Here is a 23,333-nt window from a genome sequence, read left to right as displayed (position 1 = left end):
ATATAGATTAATAAAAATAGGTTAATTTAAATATAAGAACTAATTAGTAATAAGCCTGAACTATAGGCCAAACATTCTGTAATTAATATTAGGTCTCTGAATGATTATTTAAAAGCAGCTGTGGGACAGGGAGAGACAGAGAAACCTCTGTTAATACCCAATATACACACAACATGCACACATGCTCGCACATATACACACAACATATGCAGGACACACCATACACACTCACACTCACACAGAGACACACACCACAGACAGTATACAACAGCAGCACACACGTGCTTACACACACAGAACACACTATGCATACAGATTTCTAACATATACAAACAGCACACACACACACACACACATACACACTATGCCACACACACACGTGTCCACTCACATTGAAGAAGCAGGATACGGCCTTCTCTAAAGACTACAAAAGAACTTATGTATGGGCAGGTGTTTGTACGTGTTAGGAGACGTCTTTAAAAGACCCCCGTTTGCGAGTGTGTCTCTGCATGACCTTTAATTCTTCCTCTAAGGCATTGAAATCTTTGAGCTTCTATTGCTACATTTGTCAACCAAGGACAGGAGGATTGCAGCAAAGGTTTAACCTGAACATGACCGCACATATATGAACCCTGTTGGTAGCAATAAGCAAAGAACTGGTATGTTTATCCCTACTTGGAGACACCTATCAGCAATTAGTCCTTTTACTGGAGAATGCATTCTGGAAAGTGCTGGTCTAAATACAGAGAGCTTTCACCTGTCATGTGTGAATTAGGAAAACATCACTCTATTGCCTACTCTGTGGTTGTCCGTGACCCCAGGAAGCCAGAGGAACCATGAGAATGATCATCTTAACCTTTGGTGTATTCAAGGTCAAATGGGGGGACAGGGAAGGTGAGCCTCCTCCAGCTCCACCCCTTCTGCCAGCCCCTACCACACTAGCACAGGAGTAGAACCCAGCCTGAGCTCACACTAAAGCCTTCGAAGGCCTCAGGCCCACCATGGTGAGCTTGAACCTTACTGCCTTTGAATAGTCCATCTGTTCAGTGCACAAACCCATCCTTCCCTGGCATCTCTCTGGGAGTCCTTTCTTGGTGTGGCCTGAATTTTGTTATCTTGACTCCTGTGGCAAAACCGGAGTCTAGAGCAGGTGCCCAGTCAATGAGGCTTAACTGTGAACAATGTGGTTTTAAAAGAAATATGTTCTTATTTTAAGTATTTCCTGTTAGTCAAATATTTTTGAAAGAAGAAGCCGTCCAGACCAGAAACATGTAACCATCAACTCTGCTGAGAAATAATGTGGAGTGGGGGTGGGAGGACAGGTGGTAACCATGGACTGCCCAGCGTCCAGTGCAGGCTGAGCCAGAATCCTCATGTCTGAGTCTTCTGCTCTTTATCCTATGTACCATACGTTTATGTATGTGTATGTGTGCATGTATGTGTGTATGTATAAATTTGTATATTAACATACATATGTGTGTCTATATTTATTTGTGCATCTGTGTGTTTGTGGATGTGGGTGTCACTGTGTTCCTGTGTGGGTCAGAGGACGATTTTCAGGAGTCAGTTCTCTCCTCAGACTATGTGGGTCCAGGGATCAAACTCAGGTCATCGGGTTTGGTGGCAAGTGCCTTTACTCCCTGGGTTGGCCATCTTGCTGGCCAAGCCGTGCACCTGTGACTTCTAGTTCTTGCGTATGCATCGTGGTGCTCAGCTTTTTTGGCAAGTCACATTGGAAGGAAGGATATTGTTTTCGAGTGTATTTGGTGATGTTCCCAGGGCACCGAGGGCAGAATGTACATCGAGGCTCAGTGCTGTCAACCATTCCCAGTGTGCAGCTCTGCTCCTAGCTGTCCGCTGCCTTTTTGTTGAAAAAACGGTTTTAAGATTTATTCATTTTTATTTTCTGTGTACGAGTGTTTTGCCTGCATGTGTATTTGTGCGCCACGTGCATGCCTGGTGCCAATGGAGGTCAGAAGAGGACATCAGATTTTCCTGGTACTGAAGTTACAGACAGCTGTGAACCATGGGGCTGGGAATTGAACCTGGGTCCTACATTAGAGCAATAAGAGCCACTTGTTAACTTAACCACTTAAGTGATTCACTCACTTAATCATGGAGCCACCTTTCCAGCCCACAACCAAGAGCCTTTAATAAATAATAACATCACCCCCCAAAAGCACAGAAGCCCAATATTGGCAGCCCACGTGTGCAATGTATAAAGAACTTACTGGGGTGATTTAGAACCCTCCAACCCTATTATGAGTTGGGCTCAGGACCCCATCTTCACAGGGAGATAAGGGGCTCATGAATGTGACACAGGGAGAGACCATAGCGTGGCTTCTCAGACCCCTGGGAACATCACAGACTAACAGTCCTGACTGCTGACTTCTGAATTCCTTTATGAGATCACATTTTCCTCATTAGTAGTTGAGTCAGGTAAAGAAGCCAAAGAGGGCTGGGAGGCACAGGCTTCTTGGAATGAGTGACTTTGGCTCATGAAACCCCCAAGAAACTCGATGAGCTCAGCATTATTCTGCACTAACAGACATGTCCACACTACCTTCTTTCCTTCTCCTTTTTACCTGATAGAAAGATCTGGTGACTATCCCAGCATCCTCCAGCTCCTGCTCCATTTCCTTCACTGTGATGGCTAATCTCTCTTTAGCATCTGCCTTTCACCGGTTCAAAACCACACAGCTAAAGAGACAGTAGGAAAAGGACACTGCCTGCACCCCAGTGCCTGTCCCGTCTCTCCTCCACAGTGATGGAACTTTCAGCTCTGTTCCCAGACTATATTTCCCAGCCTCCCTTGCAGCTATGTGGAAACTCACTGACTGGACAGCTGAACTCTAACTTCTGAGCTGTATTCCTAAAGGACCAGCACCTTAGGGAGAGCAGAGCAAGAAGACAAAGGGAATATGGAGGCCAGAGGACAACTTCATAGATTTAATTCTCCTTTGTACCTCTGTGAGGGTGCTGGGGATCAAATTCAGATTATCAGGCTTTCTTTGCAAGTACTTTTACCATCGCCCAGACCCCAATGCTCTGGATTTTAAAAGGCCTCAAAGCAATTGCTATGATCTGAATACTTTCCTTAGGAGTTCACAGGTTGCACATTTAACTCCCAAATTCATATTAATATATCTGGAGATAAGGTCTTTGGGAGGTGATTAGGGTTAGATGAGGTCATGAGGGTGTGTATGTAGAGTTTTCTGTCTTACAACCACTCTCAAATAATCAGATTTAATGTTATTTATAAATGCTCAGCCAGTAGCTCAGGCTTATTACTAACTAGCTCTTAAATTTTAAATTAACCCATCTTCCTTATTTATGCTCTGCCACATGGTGGTAACTTTATTAGCACTGTACATTCATTCATCTCCTGCTTCCTCTGCATCTGACTGATGACTCCAGACTCCACCCTTTTTCTTTCCAGCATTTTCAATTTGGCTTTCCCTTCTAACTCCATCCTGTTCAGCTATTGACCACTCAGCTCCCTTATTGAGCTAATCACAGTGGTGAAACTTTACAGTGTACAAAAGGATTATTCCACAGCAAGGTGATTAGTGGCCTTGTAAGAGAAGAAGGGAGATGCAAGCTCTGTGTAATGCCCTCTGTCAAACTATGACACAGCAAAAAGGTCCTCACCAGATGCAATAGCCACAAAGCTAAACAAAACTCTTTTCTTTATAAATTAGCCAGTCTCGAAAAACTGACACAGCAACCATAGGAAGGAAGAGAATGAGCAAGAGGCAGGTGAGTTTTCTGGGTAAGGAGGAGGATGAGGGGTCCTGACAGCTTGGTGCAGAAGAAGCGTGAGATACATGGAAAGCAGGCAATACTGTCACCCAAACAATATGTAACGGGATTAGTCCTGAGCCTGGGGCACTGTCTGCCATGAAAACCACTAGGACAGAAAATGCTTTAAATTGATTGTGGAGCATGAACTTGGTAAAATAACAACAAAAAGTTCAGCCTAAAGCAGTAAAGGCCTTTTCCACGGCCCTAGGGAAGTCCTCAACCCTCCACAACCTTGACAACCTAGAGAAGTCGAAATCAACCTCCATGGCTCAATGGTTTGAGCCTCTGCACCACCAGGTCCATGCCCTACTACTGCCAACTGCATACTGCTGGGGTGGGGGTGGGGGTGGGGGTCTCAGCCTCTCATCCATTCAGGTGTCAGTCCCTACAGGAGAGGCCAGTTATCCCTCCCCTTGTCCTGCCGTGTCCAGCCAACATCCGGGACACTCAGCTTTCTCACCGGACAGAGAGGAGCAAGGGCTTCTTTTCTCCATTTTTCTCCATTCCAGGCCAGCAGCAAAGTGCTGGGCATGGGTGTGGATTCAATATAGTTTTGATGGGTGGTCAAAGACCCAAGCCACTTGTTAGCAAGCCCCAAGTGACTGAAAGTGGAGTGCTCACACATCTGTGCAGAAGATCACTCGGGGACACTTGTGACAGAGACGAGTGCCTCCACTGTTTGAGAAGTGTCTTTGAGACAACTGTGAAGGCTTCTGGAAACACAGCTGGCAGATGTGATCATGGCAGCTCCAGGACAGCTGCCATTCTACCTAGAAGGAGCTTGCTCTGGGGATTCTATTCCCTGTGTAAGTTTTCTGTTGGCTACTGCAGTAAGGATGGTAGGAATGGAGGTTTAGTGAACCCCTGAAGCAAATGTGTCCATTGAAGGCATTGTTTCTGGCTTCCTACTCTGCACAAGAGCCTCGAGCCCACTGGGGACTTGTGGAGAATATTCTAGACTTAGAGTCAGACTGTCTGGGTTTGAGTGTGCCCAGGGAAGGAGTACTTCCCTTAACGATGAAGAGTTGATTCAAAGAAGATTATTATTTCCTGCCTTTATCCATTTGAGAGAGAGAGGGAGTCTATGTATGCACACATTTGATCTATATGGGCACACACACACGTGTGTGTGTATACTCATGAATGTGTGCTTGTATGCATATGAAGGCCCTAAGTTGATGTCTAGAATCTAGAATCATCCTCAGTTGATCCTTTACTTTATCGACTGAAGCGGGATCTGTCAACCAAACTCGGGAATTTGATGGAATCTCACGAAGACCCTTTGCCAGCTTATTCTGAGGACCCCATCTTAGCCTCCTGAGCCTGGTTGGTCGCCACGCTCAAGCTGCATTTGTACAGAAATCTGTGCCCCAGTCATCCCCTGCACAGCAAGCTCTTTAACCTCTGACTCATCTCCTTAGCCCTCAAATGTGGGTTTTTATCTGAGGATCACAAAATTAGATGAAAGAGCACCAGATCTAAACAGTGTGATCAGTAAAGGCACTGCCTAAGAAGGAAAAAAAGTGCTTAGACAAAGCTTATAGGCAAGACAGAGATAGCATCAGGTGTTTAAAGGTGACAATTAAGGCCCACTGGAAGGTGACTTTTGCCTTGCCTTGTGTTTGCCTTTTAAAAAGCTATATGATTTGTAATTGTTTGAAAATTGACTGTTCGCTATGGGCTTCCCTGTTAACGTCTAGGTTCCTGGAGCTGGCGGTACTATTTTGGAAGGTTCTGGCAAGAGTAGGATGGAGAACTTAACTAGAAGTAGTCATGAGGGACATGTTGTGGGGGGGGCATATCTTGCATCCGACCCCTCTCTGTCAGCAGTCACACCACTCTGAATCCCCAGAGAACAAGAGCTTCCGGAAGTTTCTGTTCCAGGGATGGAGTGGGTACTCTTTAGTACTACTCTGGCTCTGTTTCCACTCAACTCATCGGAGTCCCTGGGGTATGGTCCAGAGGCCAAAGCAGGTCCCTCTGATAGCTCAGGGAGGCCCAAGATTTTTGGAAGCCAGTGTGGTACATTTGAATTTTTGTGGGCTGCGGATCCCCTGAAGCCTGCACTCTGATTGGGGAAGTGCACATGTCTGGGATGTTCCTTTACCTGCCCTTCCTCTATCCTACCTGAGTGGCAGAACTCAGCCAAGTCAATTTGCCTAGTCCAATCTCAGGTCCTCCAAATTCAAACTGGAGGGAGCAGGAACACGCTCGGTGTGCGGGAAGCAGTTGCTGGGTGCTTTGGGAAGGACAGATGTGAAGTGCTGGCACATTTAACCTCTTGAGTCTCTCGTTCTCTAACAACATCTGGGAGCCTGGTACATCTGTTTCTTCTTGTTGTTTCCCAATGTTCATCTCACAGGGAGAACTCGGAGACTGGCTTCCACAGGCTGGCACATGGAGACCGATGAGGTATCCAAATCTGCCAGTGTGGCATCATTGGCATGCGAAAGGAAAACTTAGCACGGACTAGTTAGCCATTTAGCTTCTTGGTGATCCTTTTCAGTATATGTACGCAAAGCAAATCCACACTCTTTCCACCTTAGGCCATGGGCGATGCTAGTGTTGGTGACCATGGAGGCTCCACCCAGGTCACAGCAGACATTAGGCCATCACGGTTTGAATCTGAAGTATTCCCCGCAGGCTCATGTTATACATATTGATTCCCAGCTGGTTCTGCTAGTTTAGAGCTGTGGGCCCTTCAGGGAGGTAGAGCTAGCTAACAGAACTAGGTCACTAGGGCGAACCTTTGAAGGTTAGAGGCTGGCCTCTGGCTCTTGGTCCCACCCTGTTTTCTCTCTGTCTGTAGGTAGCCTCTCTCACACGCTCCAGGGACCATGAGGTCCTTTGTGCCCTCCCCACTATGACAGACTGAAACCCTCTGAAACCCTCTGAAACAGCGACCGTCAGGTTTTGGGTCACAGCGGCACAAAATAATGACTGTATCGCATCCGTGCCTGTCACCTGACCACCTGGCTGTCCAGTGCCATGAGGTGAGGGGGATGGCCTTAGTTGTGCCCACTAGCTTTTTATAAAAATACACTGAAAATAATTTTAAAATCCTCATCATTCATTCATTTTAGCCATACCAGAGATTCAAGTGAGTTCTGTTGTTGTTGTTTTTGTTTTTCAAGATAGGGTTTCTCTCTGTTGCTTTGGAGCCTGTCCTGGAACTCGCCCTATAGACCAGGTTGGCCTTGAACTCACAGAGATCTGCCTGTCTCTGCCTCCCGAGTGCTGGGATTAAAGACATACATAGCCACCACGGCCTGGCAAGCTGAGTTCTTTATAAATGGGAAGCGGTCACTCTGTTACTGAACTCTGTCCCTAGCATTAGTGCGGTGTTTTATGGTTCTTCTAGGATCCAGCACTGGGGTTAAACAAGGTTTGGGGTCACTGCTGTGACATGGCACCTGCTCACAGGATGGCAGCTTTGGGGAGTTGAGTACCCCAGACTGTAGTGCAGCTCCCTCTGCCTGGCAGAAGCAAGTCCACACTTCCCCTGCCTCAGCCAACGGTGACATGAGTGTTAGTGGTATTGACGGTCCTCCCTAGGTTACAACAGTCACTTGGCAGTTATCTGGGTGATGCCATCTGATTTGCAGTTCCAGGCTGACTCAGAAGCCTTTCTTGGCTTCTGTGATGGGTGTGGGCCCGGAGTGTACAACCCAGGTTCTGACAGGCTGAATGAGCACTGCTCTGCTAGAGAAGGAATCGGTACTGGGTCCTGAGGCCCCAAGGAGTGTGTGAAGGCTGCAGAGCACGCTGTTACCGTCATGAGCCTGTTCATCCAGCTTTGTAAGCAAGTCTAGACTTTCCCTCTTTAGCCCCATGAAGGGCAACGCACATCATTTGACCAGGCCTCTGGCCTCTAGCTGCTGCAGTTCAGGTGAAGGGCTCTCTCTCTCTCACCGGAATAGTGGAGGACAGTGCTGGTCCATTCTTTTAGACTGTCCTGGCCCTGATAGTGATGTTTGCTATAGCCCTGAGATGGACAGTTTGCTATAGCATAGATGGGGAAGCACACCCTGAATGCTGGTTTCTGGGCAGGTACAAATCCTACCTCCTACAGGTTCCTGAGCACCCAAAACTCATGCATAGATCTTGTAGTTTATAGAGAAAGGCAGACAACACACAGTCACACCAAACACTGGGGATAAACATCCTGATTTTGGAGACTCAGAGCCATTTCTGCAAGAGAAGAAGCTCTTACGACACTCTCTGCGAGCATCTGGCCCTTACCTGTCATTCTTCAGAGAGCTAGAGTGATGAGGTGTTGTCTGGGAATGTGGTTTGGTTAGAGAGTGTTTGCCTCAGCATCCGTGAGGCTCTGGGTTCCATCTCCAGCACTGTGAGACCGTGGGGGGGAGGGGAGACTAGGCCCCATCTTCCATCTTGCAGATATGACACACTGAGGCCTGGGGAATTGGCATGACCTGTCTGAGGTAGTGCCTGGTTTGCAGCCTCCACATAATCCTGATGGTGTATTTAATGATGCAATGAAAAGATGGGCTTCCAGTCACTGCATGTGACCTTGAGTATGATCTTTTGTGCGTTCACATGGGTGTGCATGTACACGTATGTACATGTGATATGGGGGCCAGGTGTTAAATGCCAGGCATCTTCCTCCATGGTTTTTCACTTGATTGGCTAATGATTGATTGATGGATTGACTGACCGGTTGGTTGATTGAGATAGGGTCTGTCACTGAATTAATTTGCCCATCTAGCCCCAGGGAGTCTCCTGTCTCCTCTCCTGTGCTGGCCTTGCAGGTGCTTGCATAAGGCCTGAGTTTTCATGTGAGAACTAGATCCTCATGTTCTCGTGGTGAGCACCTTAACCAAAGCCATCTCCCTATTACACCATGATCAGTTCAAACACAGGGCTTCCCCCTGAGTTGATTTTAATGAAAGTGTGTGTTGTCTGATGTTCTCTAACTCCTCGGGGATGCTCATCTTTCCCCTCTGCAAAACAGAGCTTCTGAGTCTGGCAATAGAGAGCCTGCCACTGAGAAGCGTTTGGTAAATATAAACAGCAAAACAAAACAAAAAGCAAGCCTTTACCGAAGGCCGTATAAACAGCCTCTGCTCCCTTTCCTGTCCTCACCTTCAAGCCCTTCCTGCCTCAGGTCCAGAAGTTTTTTCTGCTAAGGATTAGGTGGCAAGTACTTCCAGCTCGATGGACTGGACAGCTGGAAACTGGTCATCTCTGCCACTGACGAAAGCTCCGGGCATGGACACGATAGTAATCAACAGCCTTGGCCGCATTCTGATATAACTTTACTTACAGAGGGTGTGGCTCCCCCTGCCCCGCACACATACCCCAGACTTTGCTGCCACTGCCCTCCTGGTGATAGTTGGTCTCCAGTATTCTAAGCTCCATTTGCTCATCATTAGCTAAAAACACCAGTGTGGGTATTTTGTTTCTGTTTGTCAAAGAGCCACACAGGCGGCTGTGGGGACCACAGGCCTGGGACTCACTCCTCTGGGGACTTGCAACAACCCTCTTGTCTGCCCACCGAGACTATATGAGGGTCCTGTGTTATCCCAAAGCTGCCCTTCCAACCACCACAGACATGAGTTCCACCCACCCAGGAAAACTGGCTCTCGAGTGCAATTGCTCTGCTTCTCACCAGCCAGTAATCACCATGGCAACCTGCAGCTAAGCCCTGCAAAGCCCCACATGCTCAAAATGAACTCCCTGGGGGAAACAACAACATCACCATTTTTTTTTTTTTTGAGAGGTCACAGGGCCCAGGAGACGAGCGAAGGATTTGAAAACAATATTACAAGAGCAGTCCAGTTGGGTAAACTTGTCTAAAACACCTGGTGCCAAAGAGTGTGTATTGTTTAGGTTTTGGAGTATTTTCATACACATAAGGAGGTATGTTGGTGTGATAGTTAATATTGATTGTCAATGTAACAGGATTTGGAGTCCCCCAGAGATAAGCCTCCGGGCATGTGTGCAAAGAGGTTCCTAGTCAGGTAACTGAGGCAGGCAGGCCCGTCTTTACTGCAGGTGACACCATTCCATGGGATAGGTCCTGAGTACAAAGAAAGTGAGCTGAAAACGGGCATTCACCTCTCTGTTTCCTGACCACGGGACCAGCCACCCACACTCCTGCCACACCACGACCCACCTGCCATGGTGGAGGGCCCCCTTCACCTGTAACCCCAAACAAACCCTTCCTTCCCCAAGTTCCCTGCCATCGGGTGTTTAACCACAGCAATGAAAAAGCTAACAGACTTTGGGAGGGGAGCCACACCTAAACACGAAGTCCATTTATTTATTTATTTATTTATTTATTTATTTATTTATTTATTCATTTATCAGTAACTCATGCACACAGCATGGAGGCAACTTCATACAATGTGCCTCTGTGCTTTACACACAGATGTGGTGTCTTCCATGTCTGGTGTCCAGGCAGTGCTCAGGAAGTTGCAGATACCCGGAGCCTTTGAGGCCTTCTGACTACGGACGTTCAGCATGTAACAATCATGAGAGAAACAGGACTGGGATCACCTCTGAGGAGCTGGAGAATCCCCCATTCTCAATGGCACTTTCTTTTCCACCATTGTGTCGTTAGGCCCCCTGGCACCAGTCCTGTATCTGGCACTTCCCAGGCCCAAGGGACCTGAAGATGAAGCAGTCATTGTCTCTGCTCCTCTAAGACCTTAGTGTTTAGCATAGGGAGCAAAGCATCACAAATCAAAATTATGCAGTGAAGGGAAAACACAGTGGAGCTGGAGAGAGATGGCGCAGTGGTCTAAGACAACTGGCTGCTCTTGCAGAGGAGTCAGGTCCCATTCCCAGAACTCAGGGTAGCTCACAACTGTCTTTAACTTCAGATCCAGGGGATCTGACGTCCCCTCCTGACTTCCTCCTGGAACTGCATGTGATGTACACATATGTAGGCCAAACACCCATACACGTTAAAAAATATTTTAAAATAACTAGACAAGACCTTAAGTAAACCTATCTAAAGGTAACTAGACAAGACCTTAAGTAAACCTATCTAAAGGTAACTAGACAAGACCTTAAGTAAACCCATCTAAAGGGTACAGTGAGAGCTGTCATCTCAGAGAAGGTGACATTAAACTCAAAGGGTAAAGGCTCAGGATGAGTCATCTAGACAAAATGAGGACAGTCCCATCTGGCTGTAGGAAACACATTGTTAAGAGCCCAGAGCAAGAAAGATGTGTGTTCTGGGTTAGGAAAGGAGAATGACTGGGTTCCTAGGAAGAAGTCACGTGGGTGCAGAAGAGAGAGCAGCAGGGGCTGAATCACAAAGTCCCTTTCCATCTTGGTGAGTGGACTTACTGCAGGGGAGCTGTTTACAAAGGCATTAGAGCAAACAGGAAACGGGCAGGGGCCGAAGGTACATGAGGGGTGAGGGATTGTCATCCTGAAGCCAGTAAGATGTCACTGTGCTTGTGAGCCTGCCCTCCATCCTGTCACATGAGTGAGCAAACAGAATAAAGCCAGAAGAAGAAAGGCAAGGGCTTTGCTATCATGGCTTCCAGAGCCCTCCAGCAAAACAAAACAAAACAAAACAAAATCCTCTAGCAAAAAGAATTGAAAGATTAAAAAGAGTTAGCGTGAGTGAAGAAGGTCCCACAGAACCCCTCCACTGCCGCCACCCTCTGCTGAGCCTGCAGGCGCCAACGGGTGCTCCGGGCCCACAGTCGTACAGATGGCCTTAGTTAAACTCAGTGTGTCACTAGAGAAAGCAAAACCGCGTGACTGTGAGAAAGGGAGCATTTGGGTGTGGAGGGGGTCAGCAGGGGCCTGAGCTGGGATCTGTGGCTGCAAGCATAGAATCCCAGCGTGTATGCGGTGCAGTCAGAATGATCAGGAGATTGGGCCAGCCTGGGCTACCCAAGATAGGGTCTCATACAAGAGTGGGAGGGAGAGAGGGCAACGGGGCATAGAATGCGCCATATGCATGGGTGAAATTATCAGAGAACAAACTAAAGTTACAAAAGAAAATAAACAAGACTAACCGCCAACAGGAGATTAAGCTGAGGCTATTAACGAAGTATTGCTCAGAGGATAACAAAGTTGCCCCTGACTGGATTCTGTGTACTTCTCAGAAGGTGGAGTTGATGGCTCAGAAGAAGGCAGTGGTCTGTGTTTGGTAATGAACTTGACCCTAGTTTTCACCCTTAGTCAAAACCTGACCTTGAGAGGTCCTCGGTGGCCAAGGCTGTCCCTGGCTGAAGTACAGCAAGAAGGGTTGGGAGTTCAAGGTCATCCTCAGATATTTAATATGAGTTCAACTTCAGCCGGAGCTACACAAGATCCTGTCTCAAAACTAAAACAAACTAAAAATCTGACTCTCTCCTCAGTGACGGCTACCTCTGCGTAATGACAACTGTAACCCACAGCCACCAACTCAAGCCACAACCCTCCTTCACAGCCAGACCCCTGTGGTCTCAGTCCGGGTTACAGTAGCTGTGACAAAACACCACAGCCAAAGCTGGGGAGGAAAGAATTTTGTTTGCTTTATACTTCTACATCATAATTCATTACTGAGGGGAGCCAGGATAGGAACTCAAACAGAAACCTGGGATGGATAATCAGCTCTCTGGGAATTCTTAACTTGGCTTTAGGATCATAGATTTAAGAGACTTAGATTCATGGAATTTGAAAGGGGTAAGATGACTGGGGTGGAGGTGACCTTTTCAAGGTCACAGGGGGTGGAACTGAAGCATTCTGCCTTGAAGGCAGCTTCCTTTACTAGGCACAGACCTCATCTTGCCCAGAAGACAATACTAGGAAGGCTGGGTGTCCTAGTCAGTGCTCTGTTGCTGTGAAGAGATACCAAGACCTCGGCAACTTTTATAAAGGAAAACATTTATTTGGGGCTGACTTACAGTTCAGAGGTTTGGTCCATCGTCCTCATGGTGGGGAGCAGGCAGCACACAGGAGACAAGATAGCAAAGAGCTCTATATCTGGATCCACAGGCAGCTGGGAGAGAGGCTCTGGGCCTGGAACCTCAACGCCCACCCTTAGTGACAAACTTCCTCCAATAAGGCCACACCCCTTAATCCTTTCAAATAGTGCCCACTCCCTGTTGACCAAGTATTCAAACCTATGAGCCTATGGTGCCATCCTTATTCAAACGACCACACTGGCCCAACAGAGCATCCAGTCTTGTGGGTCCTTATCCTGGCTGCCTGTTAGAGTCACAGGGGTGCTTTGAAATACCAGCCACCTGTGGCTGCACCCCTACCTTGGAATCTCTGTAGCTGAGAATGACATTCCTAGCAGGAGTCAGCACCAGCAACCACTGTGCTGGGCAACACGTGGCTTCGGAAATGGGGGACTCCCAGAACTCAGCGAGTGACAGGAAGGCAGAGAGGACCTCTCACACAGCTTGCTGAGTCCCCATGCAGGACTTCTAACCTGATGGATTTCCACCCTTGAGACAGGCTTCATTTGGTCTCATCAAACCATTAGAGAGGCCAGTCGGTGGTGATGCACACTTTTAATCCCAGTACTTGGGAGGCAGAGGCAGGTGGGTGTCTATGAGTTTGAGGCCAGCCTGGTCTACAAAGAGAGTTTAGGACAGCCAGGGCTGCACAGAGAAATCCTGTGTCTAAAAACCAGTTAGGGAAAAAAAAAAAAAAAAAGCTTTGGAGAACCTGGCCAGGAGGACATGTGGATAGGAACATATATTCCAGGGGGCGGTAGAGAATCTGTAACTGTTCTGGAAGGAATGAAGATGTGTGTGTGTGTGTGTGTGTGTGTGTGTGTGTGTGTAGTAGTAGTAGTAGTAGCAGTTTCTTGTCAGGATCACCAGCCTGCAAATAATGACACAGACTTATTAATTATGAAAGCTTGACCTTAGCTTAGGTTTATTCCTAACTAGTTCTTATAACTTAAATTAGCCCATATTTTTAAATCTACCTTCTGCTGCACAGTTTGTTAATTAATCTCTCTGTACTGCCCATCCTTCTGCTTCTGCATCTGGCTGGTGACTCTGCCTTTCTTCTTCCCAGAGATCTCTCTCTGCTCAAAAGTCCTGCCTATCTCTCCTGCCTAGCTATTGGCCAGTTATCTTTTTATTATACCCCATCAGTACATCTTCACACAGTAATCAAATATCCCGGTAGTGGTGGCGCACGCCGGTAGGATTTGCTGAAGGAGGCAGAGGCAGGAGGAGCAGCGGGGGTAAATGTGCCCCCACGTTGATGCGCCAAATGCAGCGGTTGGATTAATAAGCACCAATGATACTAGGTATTTGAACAAGTTTAATAACAAAACCAGACTCACGAAACCAAGGTTCCAGCGGAGTAGCCGGTGGAGACAGGAAGGGGCGCGCAGGGGCGCGTAGCCTCTGCCCGCCCAATTTATCAGTAAACATACGCCCAAGGGCAGCCCGCCCCCAAGGGGAGGGCTTATCCCTACAATCTCAAAACATTTCCTCCTTTTTGTCTAAATGGAAAGGGAAGGTTTTAATTCTAATACGGTAAAACTATATACAATAAGAACAATTATCAGGTAAGAATTATATTTACCATGTACAGTCTAGCTGTATTTTGCAAATAAGAGAAAGTATATTATCTATCCTACATTGGTGAGTCAAAAGTTTTGTGCCTAATTTATTTTCTATCATAACTTGTATTATCAACTTAAAAATACCTTTTTAGACCTTACAGCATCTTCTTAGATAAGTAGCTTAAGCTTTTGTTTTTCCACTTTGCAAACTTTGCATCTTTTTGTGAATTTCTTTTTTGAATTTGGTAACAAGGAAAACTGTAACTATAACTATTAGTCTCCGACCCCATCAAAGACCCAAGGATATAATATTACCTGAGTAAACAGGAAGTGTAGTACAAGCACCTTCCAAAACTGTAGAAATGACAGAGCCACCCATGGTTTCTCTGAAAGACTGGGGCACCCATCTTCAGTCTATAGGCCTAGAATGTCTGACGGACTTTTTTGCCAAGCAGGAAATTTTGAAGAACTGGCCTACCTTGTCTTGGTAAAGCTCAGCAACTGCTTTCTTTTGTGTTCTGCTTGTCTAGTTTGGGCAACCTATTGTCAGCAGTGGAGGCAGTGCTTTGTCCAGTGACTAATTTTGCCACAATGAAAACAAACTCCATATGGAGGTTGTTCAATACCCATCATCCTTTTCTGAAGTAAATTAGTGTTGCTAAGAGCAGACATGTCTCACTATCATAAAAATCCTTGTTATTAAAACATCTTAAATGCCATAGTTTTTAGGTCTCTAAAGTATTTGAAAACCACCCACCTATCTAAAATATATATCTCTGTATGACCTTGAAAATGTACCTAACATGACTACAAGTTTAATTATTATAGATGACTAACAACTAACCTGTATTTCCTAATTATACATTATATTTTTAAATGAGCTACATAGATACAATACCTTAAACAAACATAGAAACATATATAAAGTATAGTAAAAATAGCCTTAAATTTGTATCTATATACAAAAATTTATACCAATATAAAATATTCAAAATTAATAGTTACTTTTAAAAGTAGATTCAATAATATACTTTTTTATTCTGTCATTCCTCTACCCCCCTTTTTTCAGAAAGAGATCCCTGAATCTAATCTCCTTTGCTCAGTTTTCTCCCTGACCATGACCAGCAACAACTTGTAGCCAATCCCCCAAGTGATGATAAACATCCAAAATCCATTGACTAAGCAAAGCCATCTGCCCCACCTCCTGAAAATCTGGGCATCTTGTTCTCTAGACTGCTTCCTGTTGTTTGGGGACAACGACATCTCTAGGGGATTCTGAGAAAATTGGAACAATGATCAGTCAAGTCCTGGGAGAGCTAGTCAAATTATTATTATTTTATTTTTATTTAATTTTTTTTTGGTTTTTCGAGACAGGGTTTCTCTGTGGTTTTGGAGCCTATCCTGGAACTAGCTCTTGTAGACCAGGCTGGTCTCTAACTTACAGAGATCCGCCTGCCTCTGCCTCCCGAGTGCTGGGATTAAAGGCGTGCACCACCACCTCCCGGCTAGTCATTTTATTTTTTGTTTAGTCTCTGTGCAATGGGAAAGTGTATAGCTTATCTCAAGCCTTGGCTGGTGTGGTCTGTGAGGCTGGACCATCTCCTCTAGCCACTTCGAAGTTGTTCTGGATGTAGAATTTTGAGGAAATGGAAACAGACATTCTGAGAGGCTTGATCACCTGGGCTACTTGTTTTCATTGGTGTCTGGTCATTTTTTGCTGAAAACATAATTCTTTTAAGGTAACACATATATCTATATTAATACAAGTATGGAATGAACAGTGTGTACAAGAAAGCTAAAGATGTTTTTTTTTATTTTTTGCTCTATGTTTGAACAGGTAAAAGGCATTTGTTAATGCTATGAGTCCATTTGGACTGTATAAACAAACCTCTATCCATGCCATATGAAAGTATGACATGTAATAGTAAGTCATGAGGACTCTGTAGCCTATAAGATTTATCATGTCTCATTTAATCTCAGAGCTGTTTCCATGTTGAGGGATCAGCGCATACATCACCTACCTGCCTTGTAGTTTTTCAATTATTTTTTATGTCTGAGTCAGGATTTTCATGAGGTCTACCAAGATCATCAAATCTGGTCTTTATTAACTTTGAAGAAATCTGTAGCTTTTTGTTTCCTGTGGAAACAAAAGTACAACCTTTCCCTCAGCATTACACATTGTCCAACTTCCATTCTGAAGCAAAAAATCCCTAAGTATATGATCTGGTTTAATTCAGCAGTTCCTTCCACAATCCAGTATCTCTCAGCAACTGTCATTCTCTGTTCATTAGTATTTTAAAAATTCACAGTCAACAAAACACCATACAGGATCCAGATACTCTATGTATTTCCCATCCTTACATGGTTTATCCTTTTTATATTACTTTACTCTCTCTTTAAAGACTTTATTATTTTTTAATTATTTTTTCTATGGTTGTCTATATCCATTCTTCTTACTTTCTTTAGTATCTAAGCACCCTTTTAGGCATACTACATCTGTTCAGAGGCTTCCTTAGTCTGGATCTAACTTTCTGCACATCTGCAGAGTTCTCTGGCCCTGTGAGACAAATCTTAATCTACTACATCAACCTCATCATGTCTCAGTTTAGCATATGGTGCTGGTGGCTGGCTCTTCCCTCTTTGGGTCTGCAAGCAGCAGCAGGAGCTGGGTCCCTATATGCTGTGAGTACTGGCCCACCTGAGAGAGTGTAGGACAAGTAAGCCATGTCCGGCTCTTTGTCCAGACTTTTCTTATCTTCCTTGGATCCTGTGTTTAGATATTTGAGCCCCATGTTGGGCACCAAATATAGCAAACTTTTTGTCAGACTTTCTTATTGTGACCACCAATCACAAATAATGACCCAGAGACTTATAATTAATTATGAAAGCTTGGCCTTAGCTTAAGCTTCTTCCCAGCTAGCTATTAAACTTAATTAACCCATCTATTTTTTTTTTAAATTTACATTCTACCATGTGCATCAGTTACCTCTTCTTAGTACAGCACATCCAACTTGCTGGGAATCTGCTGGTGAAATTATGGGCCTAGATCCCCCCTCCCAGTCTCTCTCTGCCTGGAAGCTTGGCCTACTCTCTTCTGCCTTGCTATTGACCATTTAACTCTTTATTACACTGACCAGAAGGCACCTTAGGCAGAGCAGAGACACATCTTTACAGTGTAAAATATATTCCATAACATGTGTGTTTGTATGCATTTTTATGTAGTAGTGTTTATGTAGGCTTGTATGTAGCATGTGCATGTGTGTGGAGGCCAGAAGTTGAGATCAGGTGTCTCCAACCTAGTCTTGTCAGGCAGGGTGTCTCACTGAGCCTGGCATTCACCTATTGGCTAGATGCGCTAGCCAGGAAACTGAAAATTCTCCCACCTCCCTTCACCACTAAAGCTGTAGTTTCATTGGATTCCACCTAACTCCTACATGTGAGTTGTGGGGACCTGAACTCAGGTCCTCAAATCTGTGCAGCAGGTTCTTGATCACCGGAATTGTCCTGATGTCTCCCACTTTGGCTGTGAGACTCTTGAGACCACAGTTCCAAGAGTTGGAAACTCCTCAGAAGTCTCATGCTGAGGAAGGAACAGAACAGCCAGGGGAGGAACTGGTCTCCCAGAAAGAGGTTTCTCACAGTTCTGAAAACGTGCCATGACACCTTTCAGGAGAGACAGGGTTCAAGCCGTGGTGATGAGTGAGACCACACCTTGACCAAGAGTGTTTAGTGATGCACACACCTTTCCTCTGTTTAAACCTAAACCTCTGGCCCATGAGACGGTGCAGCAGGTGAGAGCACTTGCCTGTCAACCCGAGTGTGATCCCCAAAATCCACAGTGGAAAGAGAGAATCAGCTCCTGGAAGTTATTTTCTGACCATACATATGTGCTATGTACACACACATACACACACACACACACACACACACACACACACACACACACACACACAAATAACCCTAAACCTCATGTCAGGACTCTGAAAGTGGACTGAGGAGGGTCATTGGACTCTTTTTTGGAGTCTTCCCAGTGTGGACTCCTTGACTTAATCTCTCTCTTTGACTTTCTGTTTGTCTTATTGTATCTAGGTGGCTGAGCCTAACTAGTTAGGACCACCATGGGCCCAGGCTCTGATGCTCAAGAGCCTGGGAAGCAGACCCAGGCCACAAACTGGGCCATTCTACAGCTCTAGTGTCATCACCATTTCTAGACTCTGAGAGTCTTACTCACCTCTCTGCCCTCAGTGCCAAGGCCCCTGAGGTCTCTAGCACCCCACTGCCTGTGGTGTATACCGGCAGTGTCATTGAGCAGGGGACACAAGCCAAGAAGCAGGCCTTGCCAATAAGGTGAGCCTAGGTCTGCACCCATCCAAGGAAAATGCTTTGGCCTCTTTTCCACCTGTTCAGCTCACTCCTGAACAAGTTAAGGGGTCACCCTGTCAGTCTTCATGGGCCTGCTGCCAGAGTTCTCAAGGCCTGGGCCCTGGCAGCCCTGACAAGCTAGGCTCAGCCACTCGTCCTCAATAGGCCAATTAAAGAAACCAGTAAGATTGAAAAACACAGAGGAGATTTTTAAAAACCATCTTGGGAAATGGAATGGAGAAATCCGTCCTCTAGATACTGATGTGAAGTTCAGTTTAGAGGGAAAGAAGCATGCATAACTGATTGGTTCTGGTCAAGGCATAGCCCTGCCCATCCATCAACGTACAGGAAATGGGACCCCCTCTGGCTGGCACCAGGGTCCCAGCCATTTCCTTTCCAAGCATGAGACTTCTGGGGAAATTCTTATTCCTCGGAGGGGGTCTATTGTCTCAACAGTCTGATATCCAGGGCCAGGGGACACAAGTATGTCCCTGTAGACTCTCCCAGGCCCTGCCTGGACCGTGACAAGCCCTGCTCTTTCTTACCCAGAAGCCTCCTGGAAGATACATAAGGGGGTCACTAGGATCAGAGACTGAATCTGAGCCTTGGAGCTAATCAGAAGTATTTTGGCTCCAAAACCTTGCTTTTTTGACTCTCTAAGCGCTGGGATCGCCAGGAGGCTCTTGGAAGCCAGTTTGGGAAGATAAACAATTAGGGCAAAAACTCCGCAAGGCCTGTATTGAAGCTAAGTCTGTCGTCAGAAGCTGGGGCATGCTTTCTCCCTCTCTCTCATCTTCCTTCCCTCCCTCCCTCCCTCCCTCCCTCCATCCATTTCAAATGAGGACATTTATGCAAATGGTTGAAAAGCCTCCACTTTCCCTGGAGCCAAGCTCTGGTATCATGGATAGGGGTAACCATCCATGCTCCCTACTAATGTTCCTCTCCAAATTGCACGTTGTACAGAGCGGATCTCAAAAAACCTATAATTCCATTGTTGTGAAATCGTTGCATTAATGCCGAGTTCTGAAAACATGCAAAAGTTCACTGGGGAAGCAAGGGGGTTGTGATTCCCGGTTGTGACTGTCTGGGATGTCACTGGCCCAAATGTTATCTGCAATATTACAGAGGAGGCCTAGGCTTTTGTGGGTTGATTTCTCAACAATACAGGAAGACCCTGTGATTCCAGAGATGATAAAAAAGAAACTCGGGAATCAGATTAGGAGACCTTGGTCACACGCTGCCCCAGGCTTCTAAGTGGCTTGTGGCAAATCTTTGATGCTCTCTTTTCCCCTTAGGTAAATTGAGAGGGATAGGCTAGATGCCCCCAAGGGTCCCTAGGTTCCCAAGAAACCTCACATCTCCATGCATCCCTCTTCCTATGTCTCAGGTGAAGGTACTGAACTAGATGACTCCAGGAAAGCGTCCGATTCCACCATTTGAGGCATTGTGGTTGAATGGGCCTAGGTCTGAGAAAGGCATTGCTGTGCACCCAACTTTATTGGGTTGTTCCTCCCTGTGGAGTGAATAGTGCAATGTCCCCAACTCAAAGAACTAGGCCGGCCCTTTCAAATGGGACCAGACAGACAGGGAACTTGAATTTATTGCTTTTAGATCCCGTCATAGTTTGCCCTTTTAGCCCACGATGAACCTGCTGGACCATGGGAAAAGAACACAGGACATCTGGCAGGAAGGGGTTACACTCCTGAGAAATAGGGGAGCTCTTATGCCTCCTTAGAAGGAGAGAGCCTGCCAGAAGCCTTCTCTCTACCTTCCTGGACAAGGATGGGTCTTGGAGCAGAGCTAGGCTGGTGCTCAATGACTGACATGGGTGTGCCGCAGAGCTGTGCGACACACTGGTCTATCCTGTGCTCTAAGGAAGGCCCACAGATTTGTGAACTATAACACAGGGTAAGCTCTGTGGCTGTCAGGGATACTACACAGTGGCCTGTCACCAAGAGTTTGAGAGGCTCAGTGCCTCTGCTGTGGTTTCCTATTTGCTGCAGTTCCTGTCAGTTTCTATCACTTCCCATCATCTCCCATCACCTCCAATCATCTCCCATCACCTCCCATCATCATCTCCCATCATCTCTTATTACCTCCCATCATCTCCTATCACCCCCCCATCAACTTCCATCATCATCTGCCATCATCTTTCATCACCTCTTACCAACTCCCATCATCTCCTATCATCTCCCATCACCTCCCATCATCCCCATCACCTCCCATCATCTCCCATCATCCCCCATCACCTCCCATCATCTCCTATCATCTCTCATCATCTCCTATCATCCCCCATCACCTCCCATCACCTCCCATCATCTCCCATCACCTCCCATCATCTCCCATCACCTCCCATTGACTCCCACTGTAGCTCCCATCCAGCTTTCAATCTTGCTGAGGCTCCTGCCTCAACCTCCCAAGTGCTGGAATTTCTAGTGATCCACTGGGCCTGACTTTGTGAGTTAAACACTTTAGATCTTGCTGGGCATGGTAGCTTACCCCTTTAGTCCTAGCACTTGGGAGACAGAAGCAGGAGGATCTCAGTGAGTTTTAGGCCAGGCTGGTGTAACATAGCAAATTCCAGGACATTCAGGGCTACATAGAGACCCTGCTGTAGACAGAAGTTTCTATCTCACCCAGTCCCACAGCCATTCAGTCCCAAATAAATACACAGAGGCTTATATTAATTCTGTTTGGCCTATTGCTCAGACTTATTACTAACTAGCTCTTATGACTTAAATTTATCCATAATTCTTGCCTATATTTAGCCATATGGCTTGGTACCTTTTCTCAGTGAGTCATTCTCATCCAGCTTCCTCTGCATCTGCCTTTCCTCTTCCCAGAATTCTCCTAATCTGGTCACCAGGCCTATACTTCCTGCCTGGCTACTGGCCAAGCAGTGTTTTATTAAATCAATACTAGCAACAAATCTTTACAGTGTACAAGAGCATTATTCCACAGCACCCTGACTCAAAAATTTAAGTTAAATTTACAAGAAAAGAACTTTTGACCCTAACTTTTAAGACCTTCGCATGCCCATAACACCATCCTTATGCTCACCCCACTGCTTTCCCATCTTCATTTCTTCTGTGACCCACAGAGTGTCCTTCATAATCTGAGGGCCAAAGTGGGATATATAAACCCACTAGTCGAGCATTATTAAGAATAGTTAAGATATTGACAGAACATTAAACCAAGTGTGAGTCACTTGAAAGTGGAGGGCTGTGTGACTGTGAGGGTCACACATCCATGAAGCTGGTCTGGCATGGCATAACACCAGGGCAGGTTGTCTGATGAAGGCATGTTAAGCAGCTCTGTGTATCTGTCCTAGAGTCTTGGCAGTGGTATGTCCACTCTCAGCAGAGGTTGCGACCCATTGTTAATATCTCCATAAGACACTTCCCTCCCCTGCAAGGACACACTCCTATACCACCCATGAGGGACATCTGCTAAGCACACCAGGGCTCCCAATGATGTCAAAAACTAACTGGCACACCCTGGGTTTCTCCTTACCCCCTTTTATTCTACCTGGGTATCTGCCTTTGAGGTAGCACTTTCTACATTCAGACCATGTTAAACTCTTTATGGAAACACCTAGAGGCACTCTTAGGTGCTTCTTAATTGAATTAAGTCAGAAGTGCTTACTAATTGATAATAAGTTAACCATTTGTTATAGGTGTTTTTTGTTTTGTTTATTTATTTGTTTTGTTTTTCCAAGACAGGGTCTCTCTGTATAGCTCTGTAGACCAGGCTGGCCTCAAGCTCACAGAGATCTGCCTGCCCCTGTGTCCTGACTGCTGGGATTAAAGGCAAGCACCACCACTGCCCGGTCATTTGTTGTAGTTTTAATGTGGAATGTTCCTACACGTTCAAGTATTTGAATACTTGGTCTCCAGTTGGTGGTGCGATTTGTGGGGGTTATGGACCCTTAGGAGATGAAGGTTTGCTAGAGAAGTGGGTCACTGGTGTGTGTGTATGTGTGTGTGTGAGCATACATGTGTGCACTTGAGCATGTGTGTACACAGGTGCATGCACACTTGGAGGTCACAGGTCAATGGTGAGTAGCCTCTCTCTTGCTCTGTACCTTATTCTTTGATGCTCTAATCCTATAGTTCTCTACTCTGACTCACCTGAGGTTCCTTGACCAGTCCTACATCTTGCTGCCTCTCTGCTTCCCGACTGGATACAGTTCGACCAGATGGCCTCCTGTCTTGATGCCATGCTTCCCTGCCATGATGGAGTGCGTCCCTTTGAATAGCCAGAGCAAATCCCTTCTTCCTTAAATTGTCTCTTGTCGAGGCATCTTGTCATGTCAACAAGGAAAGTGACAAATGCAGGGACCACCGTGACAAAACTGCACTAGAGAAACACAGTGAGAGATGCTGAGGACCTGACATAAGGTGGAGTGGGGACAGACAGGAAAGGGAGATCGACCATCCATGTGCCTGTTGGGGCAAGGGTGGCCATGGGAAGTATAATGACTTTGATGTGCAATGTCCCCCACGGGCTCCTGTATCTGAACACCTGGCTGTTTCTGAAGTCTGTGGAACCTTCAGGAGGTAGGACCTCATAGTAGTGGTTCTCAGCCTGTGGGACGACACCCCTTTGGGAGTCACCTAAGACCATCTGAAAATACAGATATTACAATTCATAACCATTAGCA

The sequence above is a fragment of the Alexandromys fortis genome, unplaced genomic scaffold, assembly GCF_014885135.2.
Source record: "Alexandromys fortis isolate MF-2015 unplaced genomic scaffold, M_Fortis_MF-2015_v1.1 scaffold_30, whole genome shotgun sequence".
Taxonomy (NCBI): Eukaryota; Metazoa; Chordata; class Mammalia; order Rodentia; family Cricetidae; genus Alexandromys; species Alexandromys fortis.
Note: the sequence above shows the minus strand (reverse complement) of the source record.